Below are 12,299 nucleotides of genomic sequence, written 5' to 3'. Positions count from 1 at the left end.
TTGCCATACAGATGCCTAAATACATAGATGCTGGAGAAGTACAGACAGCGCTTGCCAAAAGCAGTAGCTGCTTGATGCCTAGAGACTGTGTACTATCATCAAGGATGGGGAAAGACCGAGATCCTAACAGAAATACCAGCAACTGAACTTCCAACCATATTCAATGGAAACAATGAACAGGAGGGTAATCTGAAGAGCACTTAAGATGACCATTATATGAGCATCTGCAGGATTCCTTATTTAATGAGTGAATCCAGCCATCACAACAGGATTGGAATTCCATGTAGCAGAAAATGTCTGACTATAACTGCAGGAAGACTTCAGAGATTGCACGTTATTTCTCATATGTACATTTGTTCATGCTAAGTGACAGCCTGAGTCTTTCGGAAAAGCCATGGATCTCAAAAAACCCAAAGACCAGTTTTTATTTCGTTCAGAAGACAAACAAAACTCTGAGCCCCTGAGCGTCAACGAACAAACAGGAAAAAACCACCGTATTTAAGCTTTTCAAAGTGTCCAAAGAAGGTCTTTTAAAGCCTACCCATAACAATGCAAGAAGAACATTTGCTTTTTCAAGCCAAAATTGTTTTTGTGGCTCACTCACAAGCTAAGAAAGTATATAGGGAACACAAACATGTTCTTAACATCCTGAAAGTGGGAATAGTAGTGATGCCTAAAGGATAACACAGTTTAAGACATGAGTGGTTTATAGGTCTCCCCCTCATAATAGTCACACAGAGCGAACCCAGTTACAGTCAAATTTAAAACAAAACAGTAGCTTTACAAGAAGCAGCATTAAAGGTCCACAGTGTAAGACAAAACATTAATAGAGCGAGTATGAGCAATAAGAGAATGACACAGAAGATCGAAGCAGTAAGATGACCCAAATACCAAAGCCTCTGATGCGTGTTCAGTAAATACTACACTTAACATATTTCAGAAGAGTTCCCATCATCATTTCTCAATCTGGTTATTCCAGTTGAGCATCTGTACAGGATAACTTTTGGCAAAGAAGTAGGTTCTAAGGTTTCTTTGGCCCTTCATGTATTTCAGGAGGTCTTGCAAATGAATATTAAAATGTTGTTAGGCTTTGAATTTGTGGGATTCAGATACTCTGTATTTCACCTTTATCAAATGTTATCTGTATTGCATCAGTGCAGCCAATGATATAATCATCTTGCTCTAGAGATAGAGCTCCAAACAGGCACGATACTTGCCCACTGTAATGGGATACTTCAAGATGCAAAAGTATGGTTACCACGTCATGGATTTGCAGTTGAACTAAGGTGCTTTTTTTTTTTTTAAGAAAATGGTTTCCTTAAACACCCATATGATGCTATTTTGGAAAATAGTTGTAACATTCACCTGGTCATTAACAAGATACTCTTTCTAGTTATCACAGCTACAGGCCTTAGGCAGTTTCTGTAAAATAAGCAGTGCCAAGCAGCTCTGCTAATTAAATTGTAACACAGAAATTTATTAATTCTTTACCCAACTGTTTCAAATAGTGGCATCTTAAACAGGTATCACACAATTCATGTAATGTGAACAATAAGATGAAGAACTCCTAGACTGCAGAGAGCTTAAGGTATCACACCTCAACTTGTTAAATGATTTGTAAGAAGTGCCCTAGTCCACATGCCAAGCATTTGCAATCTGTTTTGGAGCATGATATACTAAACAGTATTAAGACAGGGTGGAGAAATGCTAAACCTCCAGGTTGTCCATCAATTATGTCCCTGCAGATAAATAGTTCCAGTAAGCTAATGGTGAAATGGCAGAGGCCTAGATTGTATGACCTTGCTGTGAACGTATAGCATAGGTATGTAAGAGAATATAAGCAAGCTTTCAAAGCCTTTACGCATACCAAGCAAAACTCAAACTCTTCTAGGCAAAGGAACATCACACGCAGTCCCTCCTTGCTCCCCTAAAGATACCTGTTCCAAGGAGAAAGTACAGCCATGTTGACCAAATCCCCAAAAGAAGCCCATCCTATAGAAGAGCACAGCACTAACATCTTTACCACGCAATGCCTGCCTCCGGGATTTTCCACTGGAAAGTGGGCAAGTTTTTTTAATTGGCTTGATCCTAAGTGTTGCATTTTCTTTACCTGACAATTCTGAAATACAAAAATATGCAATTGAGCACAAATAATCAACAAAGAATTTTTTAAAAAGAATCTAATCTAAATGTCATTTTCCATTGTGGGGCTAGTTTGGGTTGGTTTGAGATTTTTTTTTTTTTTTTTTCCAAAGTTGCAATAATGTGTACATTAAAGGCATCTGAAAGATACAGATTGCTACTGACTTCCTTTTAAGTGTTGGTATAATCAAGTCTGCTTGTAGGCCACTTGCATTTAGTGACAGAAAGAATTCTGAATCGCTATAGTAAATGTCAGTGGACTTTCAGTCATCTAGGAAAACGCTCTGCTTATGGTAAAACTGTGTTCCACTAAGATTGTTTTCTATTGAGTTCATTTGGCCATTAACACACTAAACTGGAATTAAGTCCAACGCTGCTGGAGATGAGTACTTCCTACTCTTCTGTGGAAAGTAGCCAACTAACACAGAGGATCTAAAAAAGGAGAATTTACCTTCGTTTCCCAACAGTCTTTCCAACCACAAGCGTCATTGCCCTTTGCGGATCAAAGAAGCCTTTGTCAACCTGAGAAATTTTAGCTGGGCTAAAATCCATGAATTACATGAGTGATGTGAAGGGATAGCATGTAAAAAAAAAAATTAAGCAGATCTTTTTATTCCAAACAAATTTATACATTTATGGAACTTTAATCCTGGTCAAAAATTATTAATACATAGTTTTAACAAATCTTGCAGTAATCAAGAGGGTAAGTACAAGTTTCAGCTTTCATTTGGAGACTGCCAGATCAAAACCCTCTGAAAATCTATTCATTACAGACCCAAGAGTTTGGAAGACAACTAAAAAGAGCATGTGAGGACGTTTTTTATTACATGTAATCTCATTGAAAACATATTAGTTTGAGAGGTGGAATTTTTGAATGTTTGAGATGGCAACATTGCATATGAACTTCTCAAAGGAGGCTAAACATTGCAGTCTGGCTTTTGTCTAGCACTTTCTTCCAGTAAATTTTTAATTGCTTACCCCATGGAGATCACTGTCATTTCTCCTGTGAAAGCAATGAGAGAACAGGGACACACAGCAAGAGATACACGTAAGCAGTGTCCAAACAAGCTAGAGAACCTAAATGCTCTCTGTCCTCAGTACAGTGTTGCCTATTTAGCTATCTTGCTAGCTTTCTTTGGAAGCCAGTGTTTCATCTGTAGCAAAGACAATTGAGGCAAAAAATAAAGAAATTAATAGTCACATGGTTTAAGAAAATGTTGCAATAATGCAGCATAATCTTGGGACTGATATTCTGACTTTTTAGCTTCTCAATTATCGAACTATCCATTTTAATATAGGCAAATTAACTGAAGAGTAAACTACTGTTCTACTAATATAATCTTAGGTACTTTTTTGCCTTTTGCTTTTTAAATCTGAAAACAGCAGTGTGGCATGAGTGAAAACAGGCTGTATGGGGTGGACTTTGTTCTATTGTGTTCTTTCCAGGAAGCAGCAACAAAAAGAAATGACCTATTGCAAATTCCCCCTTTGTACTGTGAGGGACAGAAAACCACTAAGGCTTATCCATGTCCTGAAGCGACATATACACCCACTTCCTCTTGGCTTCAGTAGTACAGGAAAGTAGGTAGCAAAACAGACAACTGCATGGAAAACATTAAAAAGGAAACATTTAGAAGTTGTGCAAGAGAAGCTGATGACCCCTAACACCAGCAGGTTTAGGGAAAAGTCATGGTCTTTCCAGATTACGTAGATGCCAGTGTAGGCCCAGGTTTATAATTGAAGCAGCTGGCATTAAGTATATTTCCACAATATATTAAGTATATTTCCACAATGGTATGCACGTCTGCAGAAAATATTTTCCTCTTGAAGCAAAATACAACAGCACACATTTGGCGGTGTGAGCTCCAAATTTAGCGACTCTCCGGATTAATAGGCAATGGTTTTACTGCCACTCAGAAACAACGAAACAGCATGAAGGAATGAGCAAACGGGAGTCTCACAAAGTTCAAAGGGAAATGCCAAGTTACACACCTGGGAGGAATAACCCCAAGAACCAGTACATGCTGGGGGCCAACCAGCTGAAAAGCAGCTCCGCAGAAGAGAATTTTGGGGTCCTTAGTAGATAAGCAGCTGAATGTGAGCCAGCAATGTGCCTTTGTGGCACAAGGACAACAAGCATCCTGGGATGCATTAGGAAGAATGTTGCCAGTAGGTCAAGAGAGATCTTGCTCAGCACTACTGAGACCACATGTGGAGTTTCATCATGGTTAAGCAACTAAGGTTTTTTTTTTTTTTTTCTTTGCCTTTTAATATCTTTTCCTTCTAGTCTTTTTTCTAAAGACTATTAACATAATCTAAAGTGGGAATTTCCACAGTTGGCTCATGTTTGTATATGCATTCGCATCACTAGCTGCTGTCTTGTTTAAATAACATTAGAAAGCAGACCCATCAGAAAGACCAAACTCAAAAATAGTTTATTAGTAACTAAATATTAAAAATATATCTGTAGCCATAATATATAAAGTATTCTAACAGCATCCTGAATTTTATCTAGTCTCGTGCTTTTGAGCTTCCTGTGATACGGCATTGTCTAGAAAACATATATATTGTTTTTATGTGTTTCTTTTCTACAAGCTATAGAGTAGGATACAGACAGTTAGCTTGGAAAGGTTCAGCTAAACTTCATCAGTTTCTAAACGGTTAAGTTTTAAATTACATTTAATACCTGTTGTCATTAATAAATGATAAATAGGTAAATTGGGCCTGTCAACCCAATTTGAGTTGCCACACATGGTTTAATCAGATAAACAAAATTAAGGTTACCTAAAGGTTTTTCTCATAGTTTTTTTTCCCTCCCCACAATGCCATGAGGAAGTTGGGGTCAGAGGCTCACATGAGTTTCATCACTGCCTTTGCCTGCGTGCCTATAGAGAGCAGTTGCTTAACTTTCCCGCCCTACATTTTTAATAGTCAAAAATTGTTGAAACTGTGTTGCTAAGTCAGATCAGGAATAGCACAACTAGCAACTTCACTATGCTCCTGTAACTGTAAAAGCTCAGTTCCTGAGGCTTGCAGAAAGTGCAGTAGAGTCTCTCTGCAGTGTCACACTGTGATATAGGTGTTGTAAGCATAACATAGATCAAAAGAAATGTGAATGAAGCAATCAGAAAGGCTGACAAAAACTAAAAACAGAAATATTAAGTCCTACTGTGATATGTCACAGTTTATTAACAACAATTCTAACTACAATTGAATTCTCAGAATTCACAATCAAGAGTTCATGAGCTTCCTAAAGCTTGGCCTACAAGGAACACAATGCTAAAGCCCTCGTACCACATCTCAATCTCTACACTGCCCACAGTATTGTAATAATTTAAAAAGTCTGAACTATGTTTTACTCAGGAAAAAGATTCTCAAAGATACTGACTTCCCAAAAGTTGTTTGAAAATAAGGAGCTTGGTAGAAGAGAGAAAGAGAGAGAACATGTATGAAGACAAATCAGCAGTGCTACAGCCAGAGATAAGTTCTTATGGGACTCTAAAGACACTATTTGTCACTAGGTTCATGCTGCAGCTTCAATATACCTGAATTAAAAAAATTTATTAACCACAAGTCTTCAGAAAATTATGCTGTATTAATTTCAACACCAATGCAACTACTTATAATTCAAGTTTTCAATTCTTTCCATCCCAACTGCTCTTTGTCTTGCCTAACTTCACGTGCACTTAACACTACTTCTTTTGTTTACAGAGAAGCAAAAACAAACTGTAAGAGAAAGGCCACTATAATGATTTATCCTACATTGATATTATTCTATATCCGTTAGAACGCTTGTTTAACAAAAAGAAAGTTACTGCATTGCTCCTTTTAGACAACGTTCATGATTATTAGTAACAGAAAGCTGCAAGAGTGGGCTGCTCTGCAAAGGAAGGTGAGCAGGAGCCACAGGGAACAGGATACAAGCAGGGACCATGTCCTTACCAGGAAAGGTTGCAGTACTCAAGCAAGTGGAGCAGAACAGAAGAGGCCTCGCGGTCAACACACAAGCCTAAGCAAAGAGGCAGGTCCAAGAGCAAATCCCAATCAGCAAGGTATAAGCTGAGCTCAAACACACCACCAAGGTAGCTCAGAGGAGAAACACCAGCAAAAGCCTGATCTTCAATACAGTTCCTGGGCCAATGGGCAGACAGCATGTGGCTGGGTGGAGGTCCCAGATGATGCTGATGAGGACAATCAGGGACTGTTGGTGCTCCCAGGGCCCTGACAGGTCATAGCCTATCTTCCCTTATAGGTCTTTGAAAGTACTGACTTTGTGTAAAAGGGTTTAGTGTGGATTTATTAGGCTCTAATGAATTTTTAATCTGTAACTGTTCGGTAGTCTTTGGTGGGATCTGTTTTGGAATGTCTAATGCTAATCTTAAAAAGAATTATTTTAATAATATTGTATGCTATAATGCTACTTCCATGCATTTCTGATTAGCTATTGGTCAAAGCTACAGAATTTAGTATTGTTACCTGTTCTGAAAAAGTCTCTAATTTTAGTGCTCTAAGTGTCTTCTCCCTTATCTTTTTGGTGGTGCTCCCAAAAAAGCATGTTTTGACAGACTGGTGAATAAGTTTTGTTTCCTTTAGCACAGGGACTGTTTCACAGACATTGCAAGTTTCATGTCTGTGGTATCCTTCTAGAGGAAACTCGTGATGTATTTGGAGGAACTTCATCAGCAGGTGGAAAGCCATGAGGGAAGTATCAGAGAAAAAACAGTTTCTCTAGTTTCTAATAGGCTTCATGTGAGCTAGCTTCTTCCTAAACTAGGAGTTAACGCATTGCCGTCTGCTGGAGACTTTAGAAAATGAAGGCTTTGTTCTTGGTCAGTATGTAAAATCACAAAAGTCATTATTAGAATCAGGTTTGATGTGAGAATGGTGTTCAGGTAACACTGCATGTGACTTTTTGTAAAAAGCTGTCTTCAGGCCTCAGTGCTGCTTGGCAGATGGAGGAGGATTACCCTGTTCATGAAGCCTCCTATGCAGTCCTACAGTGACCGCTCACAAGTGCCTACTGACCAGCACTTGACTTGCGGTGGTAGAAGCTAAGTACTCCATGTACAGAACAAGTATCATGAAATGAAAAGAAATACTCACAGGTGAATAAAGATGTTAAAAACTAAGTTATCCTTGTCACGTGAATATACTATATTGATCTTGGGACACATTATATCCCATTTGAAAGGCTACTCTTTTGTCTTCTAAGAAAAATCAGTGTACATGCTGAATCACACAGACAACGACACTTTTTGTTTCATGAGGTCACGTGCTAGTTTGAGCACTGAAGTCTGAGAATTGAAAAACTTAAGTTATTTTTAAACTGAGTTCACACTGCTGTATCTACAAGAATAAAAAGGTACTAAAGAAAATCTATTTTTATTTTACTTTCTCATACCTCAACATAGTTTGATTTTGTCGAGCCGCCACATTACCACTACTTCTCTCTCTTATCCTTTCAGTATGAGGAAAAATATGGTTGAGTTTTTTTCTGCTATTTCATCAGTGGGGTTTTCTGGTAAATTTTTGTAGCCTTACTTGCAAAACATCCACTTTCATTCTGAGAATCTGGGACCTATTTTCAGATCCACTTTAGAGGGAAAACTTTCCCTTTCAGCATAGTGTAACATAACTGCTTGTCCTTTTCATATGTTCTGCTTGCAAGTTTAATCTCAAGATGCTTAGCAGTGTTGCATATGTAAGGCAGAAAATAAGGAATATTACAATTTAAAAAAAAATAGGGTGGAAAACTAATGGTTTGTTTCTAGCCTTGAAACAGTTCATATGTTGAGAATATTGTTGTCCTTGCTGGGCTGTGTTGTGTAGCTGCTGTTTCCCCTTGCTGCCTTTTCCACAAGTTTGCTTTTTTTGTTTTACCTCATTGCTTGGAAGGATTGTAAGCTGTGGCTGAAGCAAGGCTGATGTGCATTTTATTGTGCTTAGCACAAAAAAGTTCTCATCATAAATCAGAGAGTCGCTGTAGCAGTGCTGAACAAATAGGTATAAGGTGAAATGAGAGAGAGATACACAAGTGTTTGAAGTGGAAAGCACTACCAAAGATAGTGGTAACAACTGAGATTTGTAAGGGAATGGGAGTTACACGGTAAACAAGATGGCATTTTCTAATATTATCTGTTCTGGAAGGCATATCCTATGAGGAGTGGCTTGTCTAGTTGGGAGAAAGAGGCTGAGGGGAGACCCCTGAGGAGGTGATGGGGAGAGGGAGGTTCTTGTCTCTTCTCCCTGGGATCCAGTGATGGGACACATGGGAATGCATCAAAACTGTGACGGGGACGTTTAGACTGAACATTAGGAAACATTTCCTCATTGAGAGGCTGGTTGAATGTTGGAACAGGCTTCCTAGAGAGGTGGTTGATGCCCCAAGCCTGTCAGTGTTATAAAGGCATTTGGACAATGCCTTTAATAACATGCTTTAACTTCGTCAGCCCTGAATTGGTCAGGCAGTTGGACTAGATGATCATTGTAGATCCCTTCCTACTGAAATAGTCTATTCTCTATGGAGAGATTTAAGCAGGGAGGTGCACGGGAACTGGATTTTGAGCTTGCCGCAGAGTTGGTAGGTGAGGGAGGGAGGAGAAACCTTCAATCCTAAGGTCAGAAGGAGTAATTTTTTTAAGGCCAAAGGAGGCAGAAAGGTTAGAGGATTCCAGCAGGCATCTGGGAGAGTGGTGGCTGTGGACAAAAGGATGCACAAACAGTAGGAGCCTTAGGGGAAACCCTGGGACCAACATAGAGAAAGGTTCAGCTCTTTAGTTTATGGAGGATGATAATGACAATGTTTCTCTCCCTCCTCTGAACATTACAACAGGCTTTTAATGCTCTCCACAGCTTGCATTTAGGTTGGTTAAGATAAACCCAACGTGCTGGAGGGTTGGATGGGACTGCTGGAGAGGGCACTTTGAACCTGAAAGGCTATGATGGAAACTGAGGATCAAAGTGGTATATTACTTCACGTGGTCCAGGGTGTAAAACTAAAAAAAAAAAGTTAGGAGGAAAAGAACAGGCCTGCCTCGTTTTAGAAATGTCAACGGCTCATTCTCAGATGGTGGGGGTAAAATTATTTGTAATTCAGAAATCAATACTAAAAACTTTGTATATTCTTTTAAAAACCTTGTATTTTTTTCCATAATTTCCTAGTACTGATGTATAAATAGGGATCTTTATAGCAGTCCTGGATGCTCAATAGTCTTAAATTGAGAAGTCAGAGCCCTCATACTTCATAACTCCTACCCTCCAGTGCTGTGCTGAGGAAGTCCATAGGTGCAATCTTAATCCACTGTTGGCATCAGTGTGTCAGTCATACTTCCAGCAAGCCAGCTTGCCACACACATTCACTGTCCTTTGCTTCTGCACATCTGAGATTGAAATTTGACTTCAGAGCTTTTTTTGAGAAATCTTTTTACTCCTGTCCAGCTGAATTTGATGTCACTGGCAGTAGTAAATGAGTAATAACTTAACAACCCTGCCAGGAAACTTTCTGTTTATGGCTGGAGGGTTTGAGTGAGTTTGCTGCGTGCTTCAGCCTTGTTTCACCATGCAGAGGCAGCATGGGATCACACAGCTTTGCTCCATGCCAGCTGTAACATTTTTAGACTGGGCAGTGTGCAGTAATGCTGGACCCAAATTCCTCACATAGACAGTATAGGGGAAGGTCCTGGTCCCTTGGAGAACTGAGGGGAGAGAGGAGTTAGTGATGAGAGGAAAGGGTGGAGTGCTTTACGTGTAGCTCTCACTGACCTAGCAGAATTTATGGTTGTCCAGTACGTCATCAAGATCAAATCAAGAGGCTTATGACTGCTTTATGGGATCTGTGCTCTCATATGATCAGGTAGAGTCAAGAGCTGCAAGCATCCTCTTTTTTCCAGTTTGCATCGCTTTTCCTTGTCACCTGGATGGCGTGGAGTGTAACATACAGGCGTTAACACATGCCATTTACAGTTGGTTGATATTCTGCTGATCCAGCACAGGAAAGGGAAGGACGATCTTGTGATAGGGTTCGAAATCATAATTTCCCCTGACCTTGATGCCTCTGACTTTGATTTTGTGTGTGTCTATGGGCAAGTCACTCAGTGGCTTGTGCCTCAGGTTCCTTATCAGTAAAATTAACAAGAATATTTTTATGAGGATAGTTCCAGATTCATTTAATGCTAATGCTATTCTTGATAACCAGTGCTCATGTTCAAACTGAGTTGTGGGTACGTTCATGCCAGTAACTTGAAAAATAATCTTCTGTGGTTTGAAGCCCTCTTTATTAGTAAAAAGAGGAATGATTTTACCTTTAGGCAAGTCTACTTGCTTTTGAAAAAAATGTTGGTTTAACTTATCTGAAAGAGTATTAACAGCAGGCTCAATTTAGCAGAACAAGTATGAAATAGCGTCATCTGTGCAGCAGAGGTCACTGCTGCATTATTTGGATAAGTGTTGCCATGTGGTTGATAGGCCTGACCAAAAGGATTCACAAGAATTCACAAGAAATACTGTGATTTCAAGCAAATAAAGATTTCCCTGAATTTTTTATTTCTTGGAAACACAGAGAAAAAGCACCAGATGAGCTATATATACAGAATTTGTACTGCTGAGATTCCTCACCTGTTTGTCAAATTTGGTCTTAACAGTTGCAAAGGCTGGTAGGAAAATCACAGACATATAATACAGGAGCTATTTTCATGTCATGTCTTTCACTCTTAACACCCACATAACTGACAAGAATCAGGTCACAATGTTGGGGAGAGTCCGCTTGGCAGGTCTGTTTTGGAGACCACAGGAAAATACAGTGTTCCTGGAATAAAGAAAAGCATACTATTAAACTATCTTGCCACTCCTGAACACTCATTAAAAAATTACTGACCTAAAAAAAAAAAAAAAAAACCAAAAACCCAAAACACGCCATCAACAGTCAAATAAAAAAAAATTTAAAATTTAAAAAAAATTTAAAATAAAAAATTTTAAAATACAAATTAAAATTAAAAAGTTTTAAATTTTTTATTATTAAAAGCTTTTTATTTTTAAAGAAAAATAAAAAATAATAGCAAATAAAAAAAATAAAGTGACACATCAGTTTCCACCATATTTCATTCATTACATTTCTACTGGCATCTAGGTGCTCAAAAATCAACTATACTGGCACGACATACTAATGAAAATTTAGTTATGCATAGAAAATAAAAGGCTGTTTTCAAGTTGCCCATAAAATAAGTATGAACAACCAGAAGAGAAACACTTGACCCTAAAGAAGCTAACAGGCAGCTTTTAATTTACCCTAGGTGAAAGTTTGTCCTTTTACCCGAAAGGAAGACATTCCTAACTACCAAGAGCCCAATTCAGGCAGGACGCATGCTCTGTTAACTGCAATTCCTCATCAGCTTTTCTGCACTAGCAGCAAATTTGCCTTTTCTGTGGGTTTGACGTGGAGTATCTGTAGCATCCCTGAACTCACAAACGTGTCTCCCTGCTCCCCCAGCGCCATGCGTGCAATTACCTGAGCAGCGAGCGGAATCAGCCATGCAGGATTTTCTTCACATGCCGCAGAAGGTGACCTGGGAGAAGAGGAGAGAAATGACCCTGTTTGTCACACCCAGCCAACGGGGATAAGACGGAAGACTCCCACCCCACCTCTGCCCTCGGAAGCGGGGCCGGGACGGACCCTCCACGTACAGAGGCCACCTGGCATGAATTTCATCCCTGAGTGAAGAGGCCAGGCTCCGGGCTGGCAGAAGGATGACTCGCCTCCCCACTGCTCAGAGCTCTGTGCTGGGGACAGCCCTGCCTCTTGAGCTGTGCGGGAAGTGCAGCCCAGATGGACAGCGGATGGTCCAGCCAGCAGACTCTCCAGCTAGTTGCAGCTCCTGCTCATTACCGCTGCCGGCAGTCTTGCCTCTGACAAAAGCATGCTGCAGGCAGCGGACACCTCGTCTGGCTCCAGCTCCTGCTTGCCACAGCTCTCGCTAATCCAAGGCCCCTCTCTGAACTGAAGCTCCAGTTGATTTCAGCTCCTTCTCCCTACAAGCTCCAGCTGTTTGCAACAGTGTGGTCTTTTGACCAGGGTGTCAATCAGTCACCATCATATTTTGAGTATTATGATTAAACATCACAGCTGTAAACATAATAAAATAAATATTAACTGGTTTGTATGA

At 39.7% G+C, this 12,299-nt stretch overlaps 1 long non-coding RNA gene across 1 annotated transcript in view; it reads left to right on the top strand.

Annotated features, from left to right (window-relative positions):
• The window catches only part of LOC128909380 (uncharacterized), a 45,605-nt gene extending 33,780 nt beyond the window's left edge, over window positions 1–11,825 (top strand). The window contains exon 4 of the long non-coding RNA XR_008466354.1: window positions 11,627–11,825. This is a non-coding gene — a long non-coding RNA (uncharacterized LOC128909380). The remainder of the gene's footprint in view (window positions 1–11,626) is intronic.
• The last annotated feature ends 474 nt before the right edge of the window (window positions 11,826–12,299 follow it).

This window comes from Rissa tridactyla, chromosome 4, assembly GCF_028500815.1.
Source record: "Rissa tridactyla isolate bRisTri1 chromosome 4, bRisTri1.patW.cur.20221130, whole genome shotgun sequence".
Lineage (NCBI taxonomy): Eukaryota > Metazoa > Chordata > Aves > Charadriiformes > Laridae > Rissa > Rissa tridactyla.
Note: the sequence above shows the minus strand (reverse complement) of the source record. Positions and strands in the feature narration are given on the sequence as shown.